We start from the raw sequence: 27050 nt of genomic DNA on the forward strand, positions 1-27050 counted from the left end.
TTGGGACACAACCTCAGAAGAACCAAGCCAACTGACCGCAGGGATTATGCATAAGCAGGAAAACTGAGGATTTCTTCAGGTCCTAAAATAAAATCTTCGAAGCCTAAAAGTCCCCCTGGGTATAAAACCTTCATATTGAATGGGGGTGGGGGGGGAGAAACTAAAACAACTCCTCCCCCCACCGCCGCCGCTGCCGCCAAATCATTCAGAGAAGCAAATGAACCAATGATTAAATGTTACACTCCAGACACCTGTTTAGAAGAATCGGAATCTGAAAGGGCTATGAGGAGGAAAATTACAGGATCATATGACTAAAAATCAGCACTACAAGAGGAAAGTGAGGTCTAAAAGTAAACGGGCTAAATGATTTCCAGGATTTCATCTGATCTTCTGGAAGCACCATCCAAACCCTCTATTGGTGGCACCTCAGAAAGACCGGAATGCAATTGCTCTGAAATTCTCCTCTAGGGGTTCCTGCTCGGAGCACCAGGGGCCTCAGTAACTACAGTACAGAGTAACAACTGGCTATCTTAGGAACCTCGGAGATCACTGATTCATCACTAGAAGGGACCTTCAAGGTCCTCCCACCTTCTCATTTTACAGTTGAGGAAAGGGAAGCCCAGAGAGGTTAAGTGATTTGCCCCATGTCTTAAGGCCATTTTATTATATATTACCCAAACTCCCCATTCCCAATGTTCCCGATCTGTGGGCTCACTACTGTCACAGTCAACAGTTAATCTATTCAGAATTCCTAAGTATATTCAAAGTGTAGAAAGGCTGGAAAATAGAGAAAGTTCTGGAATCAGGAATCAGAAAACTCTGGACTCAAAAATGCCTCCTGACACCAGGAAAGGGACCAAAAACAAGTGGATTAGCACTTCTGAGCCTCCGGCAACTTTCTAATACTCTTATCTACAAAATTTGATCTAACAGAAGAACAGGAAGAGGTAAAAGGAGTTAGTTTCCTTAAGAAAGAAATTGACAGATCCCAGCTAAATCTTAATTGTGCTCGTTCAATGTGAGTAAATCCTGATGACTTTAAAGGTAATTAGAGGGGGGAGGGGAGGAAGGAGAAAAGAAAGACATTTTATCATGGCTTTTAAAACAGAGTTTAGTGGTTTATATACAATCCTAAATTTTTACTCCATCATTAGTATTCGACTCCATGGGCAGCAGCAGCAGGTGAGTTCATTTTCTTGGAATCACAGGACCAGAACTGGAGAGGGCTCAAAGGGCCCCTAGCATATGAATGTCAACTCAACTAGAAAACAGGCCACATGCTGACTTAGAAAACCACAAATTAACATTATCTATATTTCAATGTATTTTTATTTTGTTAATCATTTCCCAATTCCACTTCATCTGGGCTCAGGTGTACTACAGAGTTTTGAAGGGTGAGATTTTGGTACTTCACAAATTAACATTATCTATATTTCAATGTATTTTTATTTATTTTGTTAACCATTTTCCGATTCCATTTCATCTGGCTCAGCTGTACTCCAGAGTTTTGAAAGGTAAGATTTTGATACCTCTACTCCAGTCCACACCCTACAGGAAGCATCCCTGACGGGTCCTCATCTAGTTTCTACTTGCACATTTCAAGTGACCTAAGCTCACACCATCAGGCAGCAGCCCATTCCATCATTGGGCAACTGTATTGCTTAGGAACTATTTTCTATTCATCAGAAGTCAACCTCTGGGAAACTTCTACTCAAATTGGTCCTACTTCTCTCTTCAACACCAAAATGAAATCCAATCCTTCCTCCATGTGACAGCCTTTCAAATTCCAGAACACAACTTTTCTTCTCTAGGTTAATCAAAACGACTTCCTATGGCAAGTTTTCCAAGTCCCGCTTGGTGTCTTTGGTTCTTCTTCACTCCAGATGATCAATATCTAACCTTAAGTGTAATGTTCAAAACTGAAAACAAGGCTCTGACAGTGGCAGGAACAGTACAAAGTATAGTGGGGCTATTCTTTCTTTCTCAAGACTTGAACACCATCTATTTGATTCATGTATTCATTCATTAACCATTTATTAAGCAACTATTATGCGGAAAGCTCTCTATTTCTATAAATGCAGCCTAAGGTCATATTAACTATTTTGGGCTGCCATATTACCCTGTTGACTCATATTGAGTTTGTGAATCAACTACCACACCTCGTCTTTTTGAAATGAATGCATTTGTTCATAAATGCCTAGTGAATGACCACCTCCCCCTCACTATTTCTGGTAAAGTTGATCTTTTTCATTCTAAAAAAAAAAAAGAGGTTAAATTCTAACTCGTTAGTTTCAACCCATCTTTTCCAGTCTGTCAATATCTTTGCAGAACAATTTTGTTGTTGTTGCTGAGTTCTTGTAATCACATTTATCTCTTTCTGATCCCATCTGAGGTTTTCTTGGCAAAGATACCAGACCGGTTTGCCATTTCCTTCTCAAGCTCAAAGATGTAAAAACAGATGAGGAAACTGAGGCAAACAAGGTCAAGTGACTTGCCCAGGGTCACATAGCTTACTAGCTATGTATCTCATGAAGATAAATCTTCCTATCTCTAGGCCCTGGCACTTTATCTAGTGTGTCTGCATGACAATACTTAGCCATTATATCCTAGTTCTGTATCATTGGCAAAAATCCTATATCCTGATCATGTATTCTCAAAATTCTTAAGTCTGGAAATCTGCTCTGCTCTTAGTTCATTCTACCTTATTTATGTTGATGTTTTATTCATCCATTAGACAGCAAGCTCTCTGAGGGTAGGAGTGTGTGTGTGTGTGTGTGTGTGTGTGTGTGTGTGTGTGTGTGTGTTGGGGGGGGAGGTTTGTTTTAATTTGGACTGGGTTTCTCCCCCCAGGGAAAGAAGAAAGCAGGTACAGAACAGACTAGAGTCTACTTGAGCAGAGTGTGTTATAGAGCAGGTCTTCTTAAACTTTTTCCACTTCAGATCCCTTTTTGTCCAAGAAAGGTTATGTGACCCCAAATATAATATAGGCATACATAACCTTTTACTGTAGCCAAATTTGTTGTCACCCCCACATTCAGTTACATGACCCCATATGATGGGATTTAATTTTAAGAAGCTTTGCTATAGGGGCTAAGTAAAGAAGGCAGGTAAGGGCACAGTTTAAAAAGCTTTGTTATAGGGGGCAGGTAAGGATGGTAATAGGAAAAAAAGCTAGAAAGCTAGTAGGGTAGAGGCAAGATTGTGTGTGACTTGAATGTCAAGCAAAATACCATCTGCATAAAGTTCAAATGAGCATGGAAAAGTAAATATTTTGGAGGCAGGAGTGACACGAACAAATACGTAAGAAAAATTATTCTAGTAGTTGTACAAAAGATATTTCATTGTTGTGTGAAAGGGGAAGTGGGGTAGAGTAATGGTAATGTGATGTTAGTGGGCTTTTAAGAAAATGGGGGTAGGTGGTAATAAGATGCTATACTATAATGGTAGTTGTTAAAATGCAGTTGTTCAGTTGTGTCTGACTCTTCGTGACCCCATTTGGGGTTTTCTTGGCAAAGATAGTTTGCCATTTCCTTCGCCAGCTCATTTTAGAGATGAAGAAACTGAGACAGAGTTAAGTGACTTGCCCAGTGTCATATACCTAGGAAGTGTCTGAGGCTGGATTTGAACTCAGGTCTTTCTGACTCCAGGCCTGACACTCTATCCACCATACCATCTAGCTGCCCTAAAATGGAGAGGAGGAAACAAGTAAAAGAGATATTGCAGACATAAAATCTATAATTCTTGGTAACTGACTGGAATTGAGAAGGGAAGACAACAGTCAAAATACCCTAGCCAAGGAAGGCCCTCGGAACATCTAGTCCAACCTTCCCACTTTACAGAGGTGGTATAAAGACACCATGGAGAGTAAGGTTAAAGAATTAAATTCAGGTCTCTGACTTCAAATCTACCTATTAATATGTCCAAGAATGGGCAAATCCATGATGCCACAGGGGAAAACAATGAGTCAGGAAGGGGAGCAGCTTTGGGGAAGGGTGGAATAAGTAGTATAGTTTTAGACAAGCTAAGCTTGCGGTACTTGTGGAATGTCTGGGTGAACACGGAGGTCTGGAGCTTGGAGCTAAGTAAGGTGACTAGAGACAGGCAATTTTTGCCTAAGGTTGTTCAATCAACTAGGAATCTACCAATGGTGTCACCCCATTTACATTCCTTTTCTGTCTTTCCCACAAAGAGGTCAGGAGATAATATGACCAATGCTTTTCTGATACAATATATCTGGAATAATCTCCCTAGTCTACCAACCTTTCAAGTGAAGTTACAATGTGGCATGACTTGTTCTTCATGAATGCATGCTAGCTCCTAGTGATCACCTTTCTTTTCAAAAGTATTTCACAAACCACATTTTAATAACCTTTAAAAAAAATAGAACTTGGCTGGGAATTCAAACCTAAAGGAGGTACCCTGACATAATGAAGTCCTGGACTTGCAAAAAATGACCTGGATTGAGACTTGGTTCTGACACCTTAATAACTGTGTGATCTCAAGCAAACAAACCATTTATCTCACTGGGCCTCAGTTTACCACATCAGTAAAATAAGAGGATTGGACTAGATGATCCCCAAGATCCTTTCTAGCACTAAATCCTATGACACTAGGGCTTATGTTTATCAAGTCTGTAGACTATCTGAGATCCTTTTTTTTTTTTAACCCAGCATTAGTCAGTCAACTCTAATCTTCAGAAATGACCATGAGGCCAGCAAGGTGGCACAGTGGATAAGCACTTGCCCTGGATTGAGGAGTACCAGAGTTCAAATCCGGCCTCAGACACTTAACACTTACTAGCTGTGTGACCCTGGGCAAGTCACTTAACCCTCATTGCCCCAACAACAACAACAATTAGAAATGACCATCAGTTTGTTAGTCAAGTCTACACATTACTTCAAGACCATAGGATATGAAGGTATTTCCATTTAAAGGGGTGAGGTGCTCTCTTATTCCTTCCTCACCTGTCCCTGAGCTCTCTATTGTGTGTGTTCTCTACATTTCCCACATGACCTTGTTGGCCTCTTCTGATTCACCTGCTTGGCTGGCGCTTGTGCGCGAGTGCGCGCACGCGCGCGCGCACGCACACACACACACACACACACACACACACACACTCTCTCTCTCTCTTTCTCCAAGAAGGGCATGTGAGGTGAGCTAGGTGGGTATCATGGAACTACACAAGGCTGGGAACCACCAGGCTCATAGCAGTGCCAAAGCAGGAAGGAAAGGGAGAAGGGTAAAGGAGGGTGGTGAGGATAGATAGCACGCTGGCCTTGGCCTCCCCCCCAAAATCCCCTTAGTAATGCCATCCTGTGTGATCACTGAGGGCATCCAGACAAGGACTTGGCACTCTGAGCAGATCCCTAAAAGCTCTGGCTGACAGCTGGTCTTATACTCATGGATCATAGCTCCCACCCACGCCCAAAGAGTGGGTGGATTACCCATTTATGCCAGCAAAACAGATAGGCAAATCGGTGTTCATTTTACAACAGTACTGCGAATTACTTCCAAGTGGAGGTCAGGGGCTTATTTTCAATCTGAGCAAGAGAGTCATTTCATAAAAGACTTGGGATATAAATTGTCCACTGTACAACCACAGGTAAAATTCCATTTAAGGAACAAGAAAGTTCTACCGAATACACAAAATTTCTACCGCAGTACAATTTTAGTTTTGGAGAGTACATTCCCAGTCTGCTGGAGTTGCTGAGAATTCCCAATTAAAAGAAGTGCTCAGACCAGAAAGTGAGAGGGAAGTAATATACTCCCCAACCCCTTCCTTCCACCTCTCTTTAGGGAATGGTTAGTGTGGGGAAGGTAACTTTTCAGGTAAGGAGGGCAATGAGAATTGACAGTTAATCACTGTGTATGGATAGGAAGCTGAGAGAAGCAGTACCTTAAGGAGAGACACAAGGAAGGACAAGATCAGTTTCCTTCATGCAGAGCCATGTAGCTGAGCCCTCCTCTGGCTAAGTTCAAGCCCAAGGAGGCACTTTGCTATTTCCATGCCACAGGCTGTGGGTTCATAAGTCAAAGAACTGGCTGGGTTCAGAGGCACTTCCTACTTGAACAACAATTCTTGGTCCTGGCCAAGCTATTTCTCTATTCCTGACCTCCAAATCAAAGTCAGCACCTTTCCCCCAATTTAAAATAATAATGCTGACATTATCTTTACGCGGAAAGCCAAATTAAAGGCTTTCTTTCAGAAGAATTTTTCATTTGTTCAAAAGGAATTGCACACTGGGTGAATCTTTTAAGGGGAGTGTGTTCCCACATGGACTTGACATTGCCTTAGTCCCTCCTGGGACTAAAAGTGCAAGCTAGCTCATTAGAAAACACACTGCTGTAGTCTCGTAGCCTCTGAATTTAAAAGGAAGAGAGGAGGAAAGGTTATTTATTGCTCACAGGAAAAGACTACTCTCAAGAGTTTGGGAATCCCAAGGTAGGAAGGAGTGATAGGCTTTCTCCAAAGGAACCCATATTAAAAAAAAAAAAAAGAAAGAAAGAAAAGGGGAAAAAAAAAAAGCCCTGTTGACAAGCTAAAGCAGCAGATAGCTTATCTGAAGCACATCCTAGCCATATGGTGCCACAAACTTCTGCCTGTTGCTTCCACAACAAAAGGCCACCACACTACTCCCAATTTGATAGCCCCAGTCCAGTACCTCGCCTAAATTTGCATTTCACTTATGCCCTGACCTCCACTTTGATACATGCCGTCCCCCTCCCTGCCCACCCCCTTCTCAAAACACATCATACACACAGCCGCAGTGTAGATATGTGGACTCTGTGTGTATCAGGTGAACAAAGAGTAAACCAGATGTCAACTTCAGAAATGGAGCTGCCTGGTGGGGGAGGTTTACAGGAGGCCGCTCCAAAGCAGACAATGAGCTTTTCTCCAAACACTGGGGAAGGCAGGCAGGCGGGCGGGCGGGTGGGTGGGTGGGGCGGGCCTTGGGGAGTGGCTATTTAAAACACTTGGCTCCTTTTATTTCACCACCAGGGAAGTGAATTTGGTTTCTAAGCCAGAGCAAATGAAGTCATTTTGTTTCCACGGATTTTCTTTGCATTTCTGTGTTGCCTTATGGGTGTATGGATCGGGGTTAGAAGTTCTCAAAACTTAAAAATCCAAGTCCACTTAAGAGTTAATGTTTGAATAGAATTTGTAGTGCTTCCTTGTGTGTGTGTGTTTATTCCAAGTTTAAATGATGTAGAAAAAAGCATCATCGTAGAAGGGTCTGAAGACCAAAAAATTGGAACTGACTTAGTCAAATGCCGTAAGAAGAAGGTGTGAAGAACAGCAGACCAAGCCAACTTCTAAAATACAGGACTTGCCATCAAAGATAACATATGGTTTTATCCAGTGAATCCAACAGGATTTCCTAGATTTTTGTTTCCTTAGCATCTTTTCAGAGAATATTAACGATGGTAATAATGTGCTAATCTATTTATTTAATTTACTATTTCAGGAATGGCAAAAAGAAAGGAGGTTTGCAATACTGAGTTCATCAGCCTGTGGCATTCAAAAGTGGAAAAAAAAAAACTGTGCTGGGATGCATGTTGGGAGATGAGAAAATCCAATACCCATCTCTTCTCAGCCTCAGTGGTGGTGGTTGGCTGTATGGGCATGGCACACATGCTATTTTCTCCAGTTACCCCCACCTAAGTATAACAACAGTCTCTGATGAGTTTTTCCAATTTTTTGTGAACATTTTCAGTAAAAAAAAAAAGATCCCCTTTCATTTTAAGTTGAGATTGCACTTGAATTCCATCCAAAGGCAGAGCTGTACTGAATTATGATAATTAGAAAGCTGTGCCTATAAAAAAAAAGCAGCAGTTGATGCATTTTAAAAAGTTCATGCCAGAGAATATAAGTTCAATATGTTCTCACATAATTAACATTTCCCACCATTAGCAGCAGTTTTTCAGTTTATATCTCTGTAAAAACAACAGCCCTGACATTGTTTTACACTCAGTCAACAATGTTTAAGTCACTTTACGCAAAAGTCTAAACTTCGTCAAATACCTACCGGCAGTCCCAATTCCTGCTGGAGGCTACTGATTGTGATTCTAAATCACGATGAATAAGGCCAAACTCTCTCTTTCTTCTTTGAAATTCATCAACCCCCACCCCCACCCCCACCCCCACAAACACACAAACTCAGCCAAGAAAGCCATTCTAACTAAAACTACTGAGGAAGATCTAGCAAAACACAAATGTCAGCTTCAGGAGAGGGGCAAGAATAATGGGGGGGGGGGCGGGGGAGAGCCAGGACAGGCCAAGCAAAAAAGGAGGGACAAAGGATAAGTGAGGAGTCACTGATGCCCTTGCCGGGACTGCAGCAAATCCTGAAGGGGCCTATGGGCAAGCCAAAGAAACAATCTGCCACAGTTTGCAAAGTTTCCCCGACGGTCCGAAGCAGTTCTGGAGTAACTCCCCACCCCAAGTTAGAATACAGAGAACAAAGAGAAGCCCCTTCTCCTGAGACCGAAAGTTACTAGCAACTAATGTTGTTGCTAGGACAAAGTCCAAAAGGATCTGAAGAAACCTATGAGCTTCAACTCAGAATTCAGGTACTACTGGAGAGGGATAGTGATTCATTATCAACACATTCGAGATTCTGATGAGAGGTCTCAGGAGTTAATCTAGGCTCTGACAACACAAGCAAAATGGGAGTTTACATTCTAAAATTTATGGCATGTTTTAAAAATCATAGAATTTAAAGAACAAGAAATTCACCATTACAAACCATATATTAAGTTGGTAAAAAAAAAAACCCGATAATAAGAATGAGGACTAAATTGGCTAATAAAAAAAACTACACCAAAAACTCATAAATGTTGAGGTCACAATGAATGGATAGGTTCAAGCAGTTCACTTGATTTTATCAACTTTGGGAAAACTCAAGATGAAAATATGGAATGAATGTAGGTTCAAAGGAAACCTGGGCTATAATTTAAATACTGCAGTGGTTGCATGAACCCCAACTCAAACTTTTAAACCTTCCTCAGTTCCTCTTATCAATCATCAACACAGGCACTTCTTAGGTCTCCCAAATGAGCCTGAAGCTTGTCCAAAAGTGAATCAGTTTCTAATACTGCTTTCAGAAACCAGTGATATGCCCAATGAAATCAACCACTTCTATTAAATAAACTGCATGTGGTGAACAACAGCTAGCTGGAGACAATGCACTGCATATTTTTAGACGAAGTAGGGGCTCCAACTTTCCTGCTCTCCTGGGGGTGAAGCTCTCCAAGTTTTACCAGGAATTGATATGAGTTCTCTGCAAATCTTTTCCTCCTTGCTGATTTTTTTCTTGTTGCTAATCTGGCCCAAGACTAGGTCCAAAAGATTTCAAGCTTAAAGATGAACCACAGTCATTCTACAATGAAAGTGCTTATTACCACTCTCATATACTTGTACAAACCTCCTAGAAGATCAACTACATTCCAATTTCCACTTAAGAGCAGTATAATTAGCCTAACGGTTAAGACTGAGATGAAAAGTAATCAGGATCGATGATGTCTCCCTCATACATAAAGAAGTATGGAACAAACTTTGAAGGTGGGACTCTCTTGCATTCAATATTTTTTTTTTAATCTTTACATTTGGGGGGGTCTAAATTCAACAACTGGTTTGGGTTATCCCTCCTGAAAATGTGTGACTACAATATCAACATTGCTGTCATAAACTACAATTATCTCCTACTTTCAAAATTTCACCCATCATCGTTTCATTAAAGAGGGTTGTTTTGTTTTGGGGTTTTTTTCCTATATGCAGCTGTTTTTGTAAAACAGACATAGGGTCAAAAAGTTCAAAAAATAGTTTTTTTTCTTTCTGTCACTCAACTTTGCTTCTTTAAAAAAAAAAGGGAGGGGAGGTGAAGAAAATAAACACATTCAAAATCTCCACAAGGAGACTACCCCCAAGTAGATACATTCTCCAGCCAGTGAAAGGAGAATAAAATCTCTAAACGGAGTCCAGGGCCTTCCCTAACTCTCTCTCCTCATACACCACCTCTCCTCCAGTCAACAATTCTACCGGCAGAAGCCCTCAGGCAACAGAATTCATTCTCTCAAATAGAAGATTCACTTTCAAGTCTATTTCACCGCAAAGTGAACGTTCCCCCCTGTCAACTTTGGGTTAAATTTCATTAAGCAGATGTGAAGATTTTTTGAAGGTACTCAAAAACACAAAAATCAACAGCTCTCCTCACGTGGCACTCTATTACAGGGACTTTGTAGAGCATCATCACACACACAGTGGTCAAAACTAAGCACAAAGCTTTCCCCTACACGCCTGTTGTTCTTCCGCTTACTTTTGCAATTAAAAGGACAAAACCAAGAATGGAAACAAAATATTCTGATATTCCTTCTAAATCACTCCTCAAAACCGAGCTCCTGTAATAAAAAATGACTTGGGTCTGGATACTCACATATTATCAGTAAACAATAAATATTCCTCTGGCACTTAATTTCTGAAATTAGGTATTATTTATCCCAACACAACAAATAATTTGGCACGGTTTTACATTAGGAGAAAACCTAAGATCATTCCTGGAGATCCATAGATTAGAAAAAAATTAAGCTTTTCCTCTCAAAATTACTCCGTTTACAAAGACTAAACAAATCACTTAAGAGTTCAGGAGTCACTTTTTAATTAGTCTTAGCATTTCCTTCTGAAGGGAAGGGATTTCTTACCCAACTTGCCTGCCTGGCACCCATTTTGAGGAGAATTAGTGCTTGCTGCTTATACTGCCCAGAGTCTTAATGAAGGTACCCCCCCCCCTGCTATTTCTAGAAACGACAATATGCACCGCAAATCCTGCAGGGAGCCATTTTAAATTTTAAGAAAATAACTAGGAAAAAAAATTGCTGACCGTGACTACCAGTTACTATTTGAATACATCGTTGCAAGGATGCCAGTCGGTCCTTCAGTTGAATATTTCCATCACATATTATTTCAGCCTATGTATAGATTTATAGGTTTTGCCATGGTGCAGAATGTCAAAACACCCTGCCTAAAATGTACTTATTCAACACAGAACCGTAATTTTTGTTTATTCAGGTAACCAACTGCACTTAGCACCCCTGAAACAGCAGCTAGCCTGCAGTTAAAAAAAAATCAGGAAGAGAAAAAAAGAAAAGAGTCATGTGGTTAACCTGAGCTGGGGAATAAGTGATACAGTAGTTTCTGTGCAACAGGCTGTTTTTCCAACCTGTAGCACTTTTTTAATTAAAAAAAAAAGCAACAAAATCTGAAAAGGCTTGATTGCTGCCCTTTCTGTTCCAGGCTTCTTCCTCCCATGGTAGTTTTGTTTTTGTTTTTAAATGCATGGCCGGCCTTTTTATAGGCAGAGTAACTGGTCTCTAAGTTTCCAGTACTTACTGAGGTCAATTTTCATTTCTGCAAATCAAAGGCAGCCACTTGCTTCTAATAAGTTAACAAGTCTCCAGAGAAATGGTGGTGGCTGGTATTTCATTGTTTCATAAATGTTTTTATACAGTAACACTATGCAACTTAAAACATTTTTTAAAAATACTAATAGAAATAAAAATTGTGATCTGTAATTTTTAAAGAGGTCTGAACCAGCCCCCGGTGTTTTTCTGCTACATAAAAATGTTGCTGCGCCTCAAGAAAAATAAAGCAAACAAAACCCCGGCAAAGAAAAGGAAAGGATTCTTAACAACTTCTTACTCCCTTTAAAGAGTATAGCGCAGGACTTTGGGAACGCAGGGCTAACAGCCGAACAAAGGCTGTAACCACAACCCGCTCCGGTTTTCTCCTCTGGATCTTTTCTGGGTCAGTAAACAAACAAATAACCCCTAGGTTTCCTACCGAAGGGAAGTTTTCCAGGGAGAATCTCCTCCTGGGTTTGGTGGTAACTGCGACTTAGCCTTTTTGGGACACAATGTTTCTGCTGACTCCCGAAAATTTTCCACTTGAATGTGCAATTAAGCAGCGGCGGCGGCGGCGGCGGCGGCAGCAGCAGTTCTAGAGAAGCAGTAGAAAAGAACATGCCTTCTTTCATCTTTTAGAAGCCCCCCAAGTCCCCCAAACAGCACCACTGTCAGAAGCAGCCCGGAAGCCCGAGGTCTGTCTGTCTGTCTGTCTGCCTGTCTGCGGATCTGCCTGCCTGTCTGTGTGTCTGCTGCTGGATTTCAGAGGCGGGCGCTCTCAGGGCACCGGGCTGCGCGGGCTCATGCCAGGCTGGCTGGGCGCTGCTGCCGCCGCCGGGGCCGGGCCGGGGCTGCTGCTGGCGGCGGTGGCGGCTTGCTCCTCCACCCAACCTCCTGCTCACTCCTACTAACTTCTTCCTTCTTGGCGAAAAATGTGAAAAATGTCAAAGATTTTGTGCGTGTGTGGCGCTTGTGTGTGTGTGTGTGTGTGTGTGTAAGCGAGAAGGGAGGGGGTTAGGGGGAGAGCGAGAGCGTGTGTGTGTGTGTGTGTGTGGTGTGTGTGTGCTGAGCGAGAGAGAGAGAGAGAGAGAGAGAGAGAGAGAGACGAGAGGAGAGAGAAGGAGAGGAGAGAGAGAGAGAGAGAGGGAGTGAGGGAGTGTGTGAGGCTGAGTGAGAAACACTGAGTCAGGGAAAGCAGCCACAAGAGGAGCAGGGCTGGAAGGGGAGCAGCCGCCTGTTGCAGCGCCGGCTTCACACTCCGCAGCAAAACTCCATTTCAACAACTTGCCAGGCTCGCGCTCTCTCGCCTTTTCTGCTCCGGTCCCTCCCCACAACCCCGACTCAACTCAGCTCAGCCCAGCCCGCGTACTGACCGACCGACCACGCTCTACACCTTCCCCGTCTCGCGCCTCCCCCCCCCCGCCCCCTCCCCCAGCCGCGCGCCCGGGTCACCTGCAGGGGGCCCGGGGGAGGGGAAGAGGGAGGAGAAGGAGGAGGGGGGTCAGCGGCCCGGAGAAGGAAGGCCAGGGGAAATAACAGGAGACCCCCCCCATCCCCCGCCCAGCGCCCGCTGCCCGCCGGCCGGCCCGCCCGCCCGCCACACACAAGCAGACAGACGGAGCTCGGGAGGAAAAAGGAAAGGACAGGGTAACGCTCGTGCAAGGGTCCCCGCGAAGCGGCATCCACCACCACCACCCCCGGCTGAAACTTACCTTCCACTCCACCTTTGCAAAAACACCTCCAGCTTCTTGCAATTCAATTGCAAACTTCTTGGCCGCGCGCGCCGGGCGCTGCTCACACTCTCCGGTGTCTCTCCCACCCCCCCTGGCCTGGTCCGGTCCGGCCCGGCCCCAGCCCCCGGCCCCGGCCCTGGCCGCCCCCACCTCTCCACCTCTCCCGGCTGGCCCGGCAGCCCCACTGAGCCAGCCCCGGCCCCAGCCCGGCTCCGCTATGCTCTGCTCCCCGGCGCCCGCTTGCCCGTTTCCCCGCTCCCTTGGCTCCCCGGGGCTGCGCGGCCGGGGTCTTTTGCTGCCGGCTATTTTTGTGGGTTTCACTGCATGGGAGGCTGCCCGGGCCCAGCTGCCCAGAGCTGCCCGCAGGATTTAATCAAGTCTGAAAAAGTGCTTAGCGGTGCCCGCGAGCCGGCGGCGGCCGCGGCGGCTGTTTGGGCTCGGGCGGCGCGGCGCGAGCGATGCTAAGAATGTTCGGAATGAGAAGAGGAATGAAATGAACGCGAGGACCGAACTCGCTCAGGAGGGGTGGGACCTTGGTGACGTCATGCAGCCGGCCGCCCGGGGACCGGGGGCGGGGCCTGCCGCCGCCGGTGACGTCATAGGGAAGTCCAGGGCAGCGAGGGGGTGGAGTCGCGGGAAGGAGGGACGAAGGGGAGGAGGAGACAAGGAGGGAAAAGGAGGGAAAGGAAGGAGGAGAGGGAAGAGGAGGAGGGAGGGAAGAGGAGGAGAAAGGGAAGGAGAAGGGAGGGAGAAGAGGGAGAAGGGGCGGGCCGGTGTAGGCAGCCCAGGACTGGGGTTCGGGCCCGGGAGTTGGGGGAGGACCCCGGGGCGCTCAGCGATCCTGAGTCGCTGTTCTCGCCGTGCGCGCCGGGCTGCGCCTCCGGCCGCCCGCCAGGCTGGCCTACTCTCCGGACTACTTGGCCCTAGGTTGGGGGTGGAGTTTCTCTTGCGCTGCGGACCCAGGAGCTCCCGCTTTGTCCCGAGCTAGGGCGGGGCGCAGAGGAGAGCTGGGGCCGGGCACCTGGTCCTCTCGGGGGAGGGAGGAAAGTGGAGATCAAGTTACCTGAAAGAACCGAGGCTTGCTCGCTCCCTCCCGAGAGGGACCGCCTGGCCAGTTGTGAGACTTTGGGAAAGTGGCCTACCCTCCATCTTCTGTACCTCATTCGTCTTTATCTGCGAAATGGGAATAACGCTTGGCTCGCAGAGCCGGCTTAGAACCTTCTGAACAACAATAGGGGTGCATTAATGAAAGCATGGCAGTAGAGAGCCAGTCTGGTCTCGGAGTGAGGACGACCTAGGTTCAAGTCCAGTCCCTTATGTACTGTGTGACCCTGGGTAAATCACTTAACTGATCAGTGCTTCGTGCTAACAGAAAGTTGCTTAATAGAGGTAGTTTGTTCACCAAGAGTTCCCAACCACTCTCTTTCCTCCCTTCCCCCACCTCCCAAACGTGCTAGGCACTGAAGATTATAAAGATTTTAAATTCTATAGTCCTTGGAAGCTTATGTTATACAGAGCATATACTGGAGAAAGGTAGTTTGCTTCCTTGAAAATCTGTCATTAGGTTCATTCCGCAAGCATTTATTAAGCTTGTACTGTTTACAGTGTGAGACAGCGCCCCAAAGAGTTTCCAGCAAGTAGCAGAAAGAGATGCACCCAAATGACTGGCAATACAAGTTAGAACGCATAGAATGTGAAGTGAGCTTCGAACAATATGGTCTTGGTTGGTTTTAGAAGTCACTGATGGGGGCAGCTAGATGGCGCAGTGGTTAAGCACCGGCCCTGGATTCAAGAGTACCTGAGTTCAAATCCGGCCTCAGACACTTGACACTTACTAGCTGTGTGACCGTGGGCAAGTCACTTTACCTCCGTTGCCTGCAAAAAAAAAAAAAAAATAGAAGTCACTGATCACTTCTAACTGATGGAGGTATCCTGAGTCAGCGATGATTTATAAGTATGATCAAATGCATGGACTCATAGACCAGTAAATACAGCGTAGTCTATAGTTATGAAAAATAATATAGCTAAAATTTATATAGCTCTTATGTGCCAGGCACTATGCTAAGTGCTTTTCAATTATCTTTTTATGATCCTCACAACAACCCTAGGGGGTAGATGCCATTACTGTCCCCATTTTACCGATGAGGAAACTGAGGCAAAGAGAGGTTAAGTGACTTGCCCAGGGTCACACTGTAAGTGTCTGAAGGCTGGATTTGAACTTGTTTTCCTCATTCAAGGCCCCAGACTGGAAATGATTTTAGAAGTCATCTAGTCCCTAGCTTCTTAAGTGGGTCAAGACCCCATACAGGGTCAGGTAACTGAATGTGGGGGTAGTGAAAAATTTGGCAGCAGTAAAGGGTTATGTATACCTATTTTATATACCTATATATCTGAGGTCATGTAAAACTTTCTCAAGGGCTAAAGGAAAAAGTTTAAGAAGCCCTGATCTAGTCCACTCACCTCACCCCCGCCCCCACCCCACCCCCCAAAAAAAGTACAGATGAGAAAATTGAGGCTGAGAAGGTAAATGCACAGAGGTAGTAATTAGGAAGGACGGAGTTAGAACTCATGTCTCTCCTCTTGAAGTTAAGCATTCTTGTCTGCTCTCCCAACAGCAGAAGGTAATGTGAGAGAGGCAGTAAAGGCTTGCTTGGGATGTCTGAGGAACAAGATTGGAATATGGGCCTGGGAAAGGATGCCTTATTTAAAAGGAAAGACTGAGGTAAAAGGAGAAGGGGAGGAAAAGAATGGTGTATAATAGGAAGATGTGCTGAGAAATCCTGGGAATCAGAGAAGATTTCATGGGACAGAGAAATTCATATGATGCCAGTACAGAGTACAATAATGGGAGCAAATCGAAATGAGACTGCAAAGATAGTTTAGAATGAGACTGTGGGAAATTTTTTTTAAGGGCAATGGGGGTCACATGACTTGGCTAGGGTCACACAGCTACAAAGTGTCTGAGGCCAAATTTGAATTCAAGTCCTCCTGATGCCAGGACTAGGATTCTATCCACTGCCCCACTTAGCTGCCCCTACTGGGGGTTGGGATGGTAGGCTAGTAAATACCAGGATAAAAAAGTTTGGATTTCATTTGATAAGCAACAAATGAGAGATTTTCATGAGGAGGGTGCATAAGGAAGAGGACTCCAGCAGCAGGTGAAGGATGACTCACTCTTTTGCCTTCATCTGTTCAAATGAAGACTTCCCCCTCAACCTTGTCAGTTGAGGAAAGCATATAAGACATAGTCTCAAAAAGGTCAATCGACCTTGGACAAGGTCACACAGTTATTAAGTGGCAGAACAGTGATATAACTGAGGTCTCCTGATTCCTAAGCCAATGCTTCATGTCTTGGCCTCTTTTTTTTTTTTTTAATAGGATTTCCCCTTAGTTTGATTGCTGCTCAAGACAGGGTTTCACAACCCAATTTTAATTTCACATTAAAATGAAAATGATTATGGGCCCTTAACCTGGGTGGGGTTTTCCCTATTTCCTAGAATGTCTCTTGCAACCCAGAATGAGTGAAAATAGGTCAAATGCCTCAAAAAATGTTATTAGTGAAAGGGTAAGCACCCAGTCATGTTGTTAGTTACCCTGCTTAATTGACATAATCTCCCAGGTAAGTAACTCAAAGAATTTCCCAGGTATTCAACTGATTGATCTTCAAGGAATTTATTATTTTTTAATATTAGTTTAAATACTATCTTTTAAATGCTGATTTAAATATTAAATCCCCTGATTTGAATTTCCCTAAATTTATAAATATATTCATTTTCCCATTTCACTTGATAATCTTTGGTCCTTGGGGGAGGGGGGGGGGGTTGTCAGGGCAATGGTTGTTAAATGTCCAGTGTCTGGGGCTGCCTTTGAACTCAGGTCCTCCTGTATCCAGGGCCAGTGCTTTATCCACTGTGCCACCTAGCTTCCCCAGTTCTTCATTTATAAACAGGGTTTGATTCTCTAAGATCAAAGACAAGTTTTAATTTAGTCTTGAGATTATTGTTATTTAAGGCAGCTAGGTGGTGCAATGGATAGAGCACCAGCCCTGGAGTCAGGAGGACCTGAGTTCAGATCCTGCCTCAGACATGTAACACTAGCTGTGTGACCCTGAAAAAGTCACTTAACCCCAATTGCCTCACAAAAAAGGGAGGGAAATTATTGTCTTTAAAATGAGAAATCATCAGACTCATTTTATGGATTAAAAAACAAAGGTCAAAATAAATTGTGATTTAACCATTGTACCACTGTTTTAGACCCAAATGTTCTCCTAAAACTTTGAATGTTCGAGATTTTGTGTTGTGTTTGCAAGATGACCCCATTAGAAACATTACACAATATGTTGTTTTTTCTTGTTCTTTTTTTAATCATAAAAGTATTTTTATTATTTTCTAGTTACATGTAAAGATAGTTTTCAATATTTGTTTTTATAAGATTTCTAGTTCCAAATTTTTCTCCCTCCCTCCTTCCCCCCCACCCCGCCCAAGACAGCAAGCAATCTAATATAGGTTAGGTTATATATGTACAATCACATTAAACTTATTTCTGCATTAGTCATACACAATATGTTTTCACTTGGATGGATGGGCAGGCTGGCTCCAAGTGAAAAACCATGTGTTATCTCTGGGTGTGCAAGCCCAACATTGAACTTTTCACATGGATAGTTAACTGAAAGAAATATGAACATTGCATGAAATCTGTTCATTTATTTATATTTCCACTTTTTAAACAAAATATGAAATTGATAGCACACTTTAAAAATCAAGATTTTTTTACACGATAGAACAAAGTTCAAAATAACACCTATAGAGAAGTCGCTAAACTTCACTGTTATTAACAGCAATTAGCTAACCTTTTCTCTTACCAAAAGACAAGTAAAGTACTCTTCACTGTTATAAATAGCATTTAGCTAACCTTTTCTCTTACCTATAGAACAATCCCTCGATTTACTCAAAGCACAATCTATTCCTACCTACTTAGAGGGCTGGTTGTTGATTGCTCTGAAATTCCTCTTCTGTCCTGCCCAGCAGGGAAGTGCTTTTACTTTCTCCTAACAAAAGCAGAATGTTTTCAGCCCCTCATATTCATATAGTCATCCCTTCATTCAAAAAAAAAAATACCTGAACTAGATTAGGTGGCATGGGCTAGGTACCTTAGACAAATGTCTAAATTATAGTTACCACCCTCTGCCTTTAAGTTACTTATAGACAAAGACAGGTACACAACAGTATAGAGTAATACCTGGTTACTCTTCCTCACTTGGAACTGAAAGCTGGAAAGGACCTTAGAGGTCCTCTAGCCCACCCTATCATTTTACAGACGAGGAAACTGAGGCCCAGAAGTTGTGACTTGCCTACGGTCCCACGGGTAATATGTGGCATAAGTTAGGATTTGAACTTGGTTCCCAGAGATCTTTCCATTGCACCCTGTCACTTTCCATGTCTGCCTCTTCAATGTGGCTTCCTTGTGATGTTCTTTCTCCAGTCATTGGCCATAGCATCTACCTCCCAGGGTTGTTGTGAAGATCAAATGAGATAATATTTGCAAAGCAGGTGGCACAGTAGTAGAAACTTAATAAATGCCTTTTTCCTTCCTTGTAATTACATAGCACCAATTTATAACCTAAATCTTGAAGCTTAATGCCAACAATTTTTAAAAGGCACCCAAAACTGTTTTCCCCCTTTCTGTGTCAAGAAATAACTGAAAACAATCAAATAATCCAACCTTCAATGGAAAGAGTACAGATGGATTTGGGGGTCCTGGGTTCAAATGTTCACTGCTTTTTAATACCCATGTGACTTTAGGCAAGTCATTTCATCTTTCTGCACCTCAGTTTCCTCATCTGTAAAATGGGGGAGGGGAAGGGCATAGACTAAACAACCTCTAACACCCCTTTCAGCTTTAAATCTATGATACTTATAAAATCCAAATTTATAAAATTTATAGTCTTCAACATGGAAACAAACTTTAGGGTCATTTCCTCCCACTCCTAGGCAATGCATTAATACTCTCAATAGTAGACCCACTACATGATAACCATCGTCATCATCATAACACACATTGCTTTAAAATTTAGAAAGTACTTGGAGACTACCAGCAATAGGGAACTCACTACCACTTCCCCCCACACCCTGAAAACAGTCCTTTCCATTTTTAGACAGCTCTAATTATTAAGAATGATCTTCTAATGAGCATGTCTAATCATGTTACTCTCCTTTTCAAATACTTTTGGTGGTTCTTAATTGTTTATGAAATAAAAGGCAAATTACTTATCCTAGAGTTTGAGGCCCTCAAAAATCTGGCTTCTACCTTTCTGTCCATCTCAAATACCTTTGTATGTGCTGCTTTCTAGCAAAATCTGACTATTTGGCATTCCCCAATCTCATCTTGTTCTTTCCTGCCCCAGTGGATACCATCTTCCATATCAAGAGTCGACTTTACTCACATCTCTACCTGTGGAGATCCTCCTCTTTCAAGGCTCAATGTAGGTATCATCTCCACCAAGTGCTCTGTGATCATGCCAAATATAAGTGAATGCTCCATTCTTAGATCTCGATCTCTCTCTCTCTCTCTCTCTCTCTCTCTCTCTCTCTCTCTCTCTCTCTCTCTCTCTCTCTCTCTCTCTCTCTTTCTCGTGCATTTACCATGTGCATTTATTTAGGATTTAATGGAGCACCATCTCTAGGAAATTCTCCACTCATTCTGGACCTTCAGAGGGTGACTGCTTTTACTTATGTTCTAGAGATAACCCTATGGGGAGTGCTCCTAAAACTCTAGCTTACAAGCCCCCTTGTGTGTTTCCCATTAACAATCAGCCAGCAGACATGGTTAGGTCTTAGCTAAGGCATTTACAAAGATAGCATCATAAGAAGAGTAGCTACAAAACACGCTCGGGGCCCCCCGCCCCCCACCACCACCACCACCTTCATCTGGAAATCTTTGCTACACTCTTCCTACAAAAAGACATAATATCTACGGGATGAGTGGGCCAAAAAAATTTTAACTAGGTGGCAGTGAGACATACATGTAGGATACCCATGTGCTAAGGCAATTCCCAACTAGTTCCAATACCACAGAGCCTAGAAGTCCTTTTTCTCTTTGAGGCAAAGCTACCCTAGAGTGTCGCATCTTTTCTGGGCAGATTTCTCAGAAGCATTCCCAGACTCTGCCACTTTTCATAACCCTTTCTCTTATCTACTGCCATGCCTTGAAGCTGCTTTCTCCCTCACAATTTATCCTGTATATGGCTTATTTGCACATGATTGTTTGCATGTTGTTTCCCATTAGACTGTGAGTTCCTTGAGGGCAGGGATTACTTTTTGCCTTCTTTTTTTTTTTCCTTTGGTGAGGCTGTAACGATTGGAATGACACCACCTGCTGGAGACTTACTGTAGAAGAGTTCCACCCATGAAGCGAAGGTCTTTGAGGGCAAGACCAGGAGTCTTTTCTTTGGAAAAGGAAGTGAGGCGGGCTAGTGGGAGGAGGAAGGAAGAGACTGGCGCTCAGTCTTGCGCTCTTTCCTCTGGACTCCGGTGGAGAGCGGAGCTAGAAATGTGCTCTCCCTTTAATTGATAGGAATCTAGGCCTTTCTCTCTCTCTTTACCAAATTCTTATTCTCCTTAATAAATGCTTAAAAGTCTAACTCTTGCTAAAGCTTATAATTTATTGGCGACCACTCATTAGATATTTTAGACAGTTTAGCTAGAATTTTAACCCTTAACAAGGCAATTAGGGTTAAGTGACTTGCCCAGGGTCACACAGCTAGTAAGTATTAAGTGTCTGAGACCAGATTGGAATTCAGGTCCTCCTGAATCCAGTGCCAGTGCTCTATCCACTGCGCCACCTAGCTCCCCCTTTTGCCTTCTTTTATATCACCAGCACTTACCACAATATCTAGTACATGGTAGGTGTTTGATAAATGTTTATTGAGAGACTGGCTGAGTCTACTTCTTACTACCCCAAATTTATTTGAGGTTCCTTTCTTATTTCTTTCTTGAAACTGCTCTCTCCAAGGACACCAATGAGCAAATCACCAAGCTTTTCCTCAGTCACCATTCCACTTGGCCTCTTGAGCGTTCCCTCCTTCTAGATAATTCCTCTCCTACGTGGCTTTTGTGACATTGTCCTCTTCTGGGTCCTAGCCTCTCTCTTTGACTGCCCCTTTCCTGGGTCCAAATCTTTCTCCTCCTTCTACATGTAGATAGTTGTTTCCCAAGTCTGTCTTTCTTTTTCTTCTCTTTTCTCTCCCTTGGTGACCTTATCCCCTTCCATATTTTCTGTTATTACATTCAAGCAGATGATCTTCCTGTGTCATGCTCTCCTCAGAGTTGTACTCCCTCATTTCTGCCAGCACTTTGAACTCAACGTGTCAAAAACCAAATTCATCTTTCCTCCCAAGGTGGCTCTTCCTCCCAAGATCCCAATTTTTATTATTGACATCACATTCCTGCCAGTGACCCAGGCTCAAAATGTTGGAATCACATAGGATCATAGATCCAGAGTTGGTAGGGACATTATAGGCCATCAGATTTCTAGTTTTGGAGATGAAGAACAGCGGTCAAGAAATGTCTGGTGAGAAGTTGTCTGATGGGGCGGCTAGGTGGCACAGTGGATAAAGCACCAGCCCTGGATTCAGGAGTACCTGAGTTCAAATCCGGCCTCAGACACTTGACACTTACTAGCTGTGTGACCCTGGGCAAGTCACTTAACCCTCATTGCCCCCCCCCCCAAAAAAAGTTCACAGGCTCCAGGTTAAGAACAACTGGTAAAAGAAAGAGTACTAGATTTGGTATCAAAGAACCTAGGTCCAAATTCTGAATTTGCTTCTTATTATTTGTGTATTACCTTGGGCAAGTCGTTTCTGGACTTGATGTCAGGAAGATCTGAGTATAAATCCAGTCTTAGACACTTGGTAGCTGTGTGACCTTAGGCAAGTCACTTAACCTCTCTCAGCCTCAGTTTCCTCATCTACAATGGGGGTAATAATAGCACCTACCTCCCAAGGTTGTGGTAAAGATGAAATGAGATAACATTTATAAAGCACTTTTAGAATCTGTAAGGTGCTATATAAAGAAATGCTAGCTAGTATTTGCTATTATGATTGCTTCAACTCTATTTTTTCATCTTTTTAAGAATAAGGGGTTAGACAAAATGACCTCTAAGGTCCTTCCCAGCTCTAAATTGATGTTATGGTCCATTCTGCTCACCATGGCAAGATTTATCTTCCTTAAAAAAGATGAATCTTCTTAAAGTAGACCTCCAACCAAGAACTCTACATAGTTTAAAAATCTTTAGTATCTCCGACACAGCCTATGGAATAAAGGCCAAACTTCAAGACTTTCCACCACCTGCAACCAACTTCCTGTTCAAGTTGTTTACTTAATATTCCCCTACATGTGCTTATATTCCAGCCAAACTGGTCTGCTCTTTGTCCCCTGAAAATGTTCCTCCTTTCCTTTTTTTTTCCTGCCACTTTACCCATGCCCTTCCCACTACATCGAATACCCTTCCCCTGCATTGCCATCTGTCAGGAGCCCCGCCCAAATGCCACCTGTCACCACAAGCAGGAAGTCAGGGGACTTGAACTGCGGGGGCAGGAATAAAACAGCTGCTACAGTTGTCTTCAGACAGGCACTAACCATTCTTTGGATGCCTTTATGGGACAGTTCAAAGCAGGGTAAGTTCAATTCTTTGGGCTGGTTTTCCTTAAACTGACCCTTAAACTATGACTGTAGATCTGATTCTGTCAGAAAGAGGAAGATCAAGGGTGTCAGGTGAGACCTCTTCTTGGCAGAAGAGGGCTTCTCTGGGGAGTCTGGTTACCTGGGTGACTTCCCCAGTATGTCTGTGTTTGTATTCCCTGGGGTTATGTGCAAACCTAGGAGAGGCTTGCACAGTTCCTCTGATAGAGGAGGGGAAATCCCTTTTGGGGATCTGTGTAGCAGCTGGAGGCCCTGAGTTAAAGTAACCTAAAGGAAGAGGCCTTCTAGTCTTGAGGATGGTGATATAGGGGAACTTGTACAATGGGGTGCAAATTACTTTGGACAAAGTGAAATAGTCACATTTCTTAACATACAATAAGCATTAGGGGATTTTAAAAAAACATCTTAAAAAAATTTAACATGTAATATGCCTTTATTCTGATACATTTTTACTCTATTTAGTGTGAAGTTCACAAGATTTTGACACATTTCTTAATCCTTCATCATGAAATCTCAATCACTATATTGACTATTAAGTGTACCTTTGACAGAGTATATTTTTCCAACCTTGCCTTGGCCATAACACATGATCACATCTTTTTTTCTCCTCTGAATCTCATTTAACACAGTTCTGTTTCTAATGGAATGTGTTCCTTGTATTATAGTTGTCTGGTTTTCAATGAAGTGAATTCCTGGGCCACTGAAATATGTTTATCTCCATCTCCTAGATAAATTTCTTCACCTTTCATGAGATGTGACATGGTCAAAATTGTGTTTTGGTAGTCCATCTCTTTTGAGGTATTTCAGTTATTCTAGAACAATGTTATTCTCAATATATCAATATATCGATCAGAATTCTTCATATTCTCAATGGAGATGAGACTTTCTGGTCCACTGGAATTTTAAAAAATCTTTCAAATAATTTGGGGTGGGTGTTTGACATTCTGATGAAGATGCCAAGATCTTAGAGGCTTATGTAGACCTCTGGCAACAGTTTTGATATAGCCTTAAATGAAAAATTGATTGTTATAAGACACTTTTTCCAATTTTCAGTACTCCAGTCTTTGTTTTGCCATGGCAAAAATGTTTCTTCATAGCAACAATAATAAGGTTTTGTTTCATTGATCCTCTTACTATTCTTTCAATTTTAAGAAACCTATGGCACACTACAGAGGTATCAATAACAACTCATGTAGCTTCCAACTCCCTCTGAACATCTTTGCCTGTTTTCTGACAATTAATAAGATTATTTTGTAGTTCTTGGAATTGTTTTTCATTTTTTACCACATTTTTCCTCATTGTTACAGTGTAACTGACCATTGGAGGTTTTAATGAACCTTGAAACACTTTTCTTTCCACACCAATAGTTGATACAAAGTCTCTAATAGTCATTTAAGTATGCTTTGTAAGAGCGACAACTTTTGCACATTTCCTTGGAGTAATATCTAAATTTTAAAAAACATAGAATTTTAAAATATCAATCAATAAACATTTATTAAATGATTACTGTTTACTAGACATTGTGCTGTGAACTAGGAATACAAAGAAAGAGCAAAAACAATCTCTGCCCTCAATGAGTTTACATTTAAATGGAGGCTATATCATGTATAAATCAGTAGATAAAAGGTAGCCTTGAGTCTTAAAGGAAATCAGGGAATTGTAGGTTGGGAGAGCAAAACACAACAAAAGAGAACAATAAAGGGGCAGCTAGGTGGCGTGGTGGATAAAGCACTGGCCCTGGATTCAGGAAGACCGGAGTTCAAATGTGACCTCAGACACTTGGGACTTACTAGCTGTGTGATCCTGGGCAAGTCACTAAACCACCATTGCCCTGCAAAAGAGAGAGAGAGAGAGAGAGAGAGAGAGAGAGAGAGAGAGAGAGAGAGAGGACAATAAAGCACACCTATAGATATAGATATAGATATCTATATACATATCACAAAAACCAGTACTCAAATGACAGAAAGCTAATTAAAGATGGAGAAACCAACTCAATCTGGATCTAGTTTCATCTGGTCAAAGTCAAGCACACCACTGTAGACAGGGAAGGAGAAGATCCCAACAGACCAGACATTTGAGTAAAAGTCTCATAAAGAAGGGCCTATATAGGCCTATATACCTTTAGCTTCTTGGAAGGAACCTGAAGGTACAAAGAAGAGAAAAGGAAATCATTGCCATAGCTTTGAGGAGTATTCAGCCTTCTGAGAGACTTGGGAAGAAATGTGTTGTTGTTGTTGTGCAGTTGTTTCAGTCGTATCTGACTCTTCATGACCCCATTTGGGGGTTTTCTTGGCAAAGGCACTAGAGTAGTTTGTTATTTCCTTCTCTGACTCATTTTACTGAAGATGAAACTGAAGCAAACAGGCTTAAGTGACATGCCCAGGGTCATACAGCTAGTAAGTGTCTGAGGCCGAATTTGAACTCAAGATGATGAGTCTTCCTGACTCTAATCCTGGCATTCTATCCAAGATGGCACCACCTAGCTCCAAGAGCAGTGGATCTGCAGTTAGAAGACCTGGGTTCAAATCCCAGTTCAGCCACATCTGTGTTCAACTGTGGGCAAGTCAGTTTCCCTTTCTCAAGCTTCAATTTCTTCATCTGTAAAATGACTGGGTTTGCCTAGAAGACCTCTATCATTCCCATCAGATCCCAAGTAGATACTTAGAAAGAAAATAGGATTAGACAAGGATTCATGGAATCAGACTAAGAAGACCTTTATGTCTGAGAAACCACTGGCTCAGATGGTGACTCTAAACCAGCATCAACCCATTAGAACAAAAACAGAGATGACTTTCTAGACCCTACTCATTTCCCCACCAGGCATACACAATAAGGTGGGGTCATCACCCCATCTTCCAGGAAGGGAAGGAATAGGAAAAGATGTTAGAAGGGTATTCTCTTACCATCATCGGAGAGGTAGGTCATGGGATCTGTGGGGCAGGGAAGCAATACCTCCTGTCAATAACCCTAAATAGGACATGAGATTCATTCCCCCTATTCACCTTCAGGGAGCAGATAAAAGTAGGGAGATACAAGTGGTGTTCCCTAAAATGGTCCTTATTCTCTGACTCAAATGCTGAGATTGTTAACGTGATGAAACCTGGAAACCATTGTAGCCTTAAGGAGTCTGGTTGGTTAGTTGTATTTCTTATTTATATTAAATTGGACCTTTTGTTTCACTCCACTCTGCATCTACTGAGGTTTCACCTCACAAGATGTCCCTCCCAGGTTAAGCTCATCACCATGCTCCTAACTTGAGCCTTGACTGACACCCCCTTTCTCAGCCTCCTCTTCCCTTTCATTGGAGGGCTAGAGCATCCTTTAGGCAAACTCCTCCCATTGCCTTCCTTTATAAAGGGCACAAACTGGGCTTTTGGACTCACTCTACTCTGCATCTGCGTAGCCAAGTGTTACAGTGGATAGTGCACCAGGCCTGGAGACAGGAAGATCTGAGTTCAATTCTGGCCTCAGACACTTACTAGCTGTGTGACCCTGGGCAAGTCAGTTAACCCGCATTGCTGGGCCCCCAAAAAGATTTTAAACCCCTTGAGGGCAGGGACTGTCTTAGCATAGTGCCTGGTACATAGCTGGTGTTTAATAAATGTTTATTGGATTGTTAGGCTTTTCCTGTGTGTTTTTTCCTTTGTGTTGGCATCCCTAGACATAAACTTGTCCATCAGACTTTGTAGCCTGCTGCCTGAGGTTTTTGTTTGTTTGTTTGTTTTGCACGGCAATGAGGGTTAACTGACTTGCCCAGGGTCACACAGCTAGTGTTAAGTGTCTGAGGCTGGATTTGAACTCAGGTCCTCCTGAATCCAGGACTAGTGCTTTATCTTCTACTGCCTGAGGTCTTAAGCACAGAATGTACCCTAAAGGTCTGGTCAGTGTGATTCTGCTTCTCAAGCTCAAAGGGAACTTCATGATGTCCTTGATGCCCTTCCTATGGTCTGACAGGTGTCAGTGTCAGAGACCAGTGAGTGGGTGTGGGGACCTGTCATCACTTCTTCCATGAAGCCTTTCCCGATACTGTCTCCCCAACTGAATTGATCCTTTTCTCCTCTGAACCCATTTAAAACAGTTCTATTTTTAATGACATGCATTCCTTGCATTACAGTTGTCTGCATGTTTGTCTTCCTTGCTATTAGATTATAAACTCCTTCAGAGATGGGGTTTGGCCTCATTCTTCTTTGTATCCTCTGAAATACTTAGGGTGTAGTAGGTG

At 43.0% G+C, this 27050-nt stretch overlaps 1 protein-coding gene and 1 long non-coding RNA gene across 6 annotated transcripts in view; one reads left to right on the forward strand and one right to left on the reverse strand.

Annotated features, from left to right (window-relative positions):
* TEAD1 (TEA domain transcription factor 1) overlaps positions 1-13214 on the reverse strand; it is a 305630-nt gene extending 292416 nt beyond the window's left edge. For 3 of the 5 annotated variants that reach the window (XM_043969524.1, XM_043969523.1, XM_043969519.1), the window contains exon 1: positions 11837-11948. The gene's annotated coding sequence lies outside the window, so the exon portion shown is untranslated. Of the gene's footprint in view, positions 1-11836; positions 11949-13109 lie in introns of those variants that run through there. The other 2 variants (XM_043969521.1, XM_043969520.1) reach the window with 2 other exon arrangements.
* LOC122730406 overlaps positions 11880-27050 on the forward strand; it is a 36386-nt gene continuing 21215 nt past the window's right edge. The window contains exon 1 of the long non-coding RNA XR_006353502.1: positions 11880-12092. This is a non-coding gene — a long non-coding RNA (uncharacterized LOC122730406). The remainder of the gene's footprint in view (positions 12093-27050) is intronic.

This window comes from Dromiciops gliroides, chromosome 6 (genome assembly GCF_019393635.1).
Source record: "Dromiciops gliroides isolate mDroGli1 chromosome 6, mDroGli1.pri, whole genome shotgun sequence".
NCBI lineage: Eukaryota > Metazoa > Chordata > Mammalia > Microbiotheria > Microbiotheriidae > Dromiciops > Dromiciops gliroides.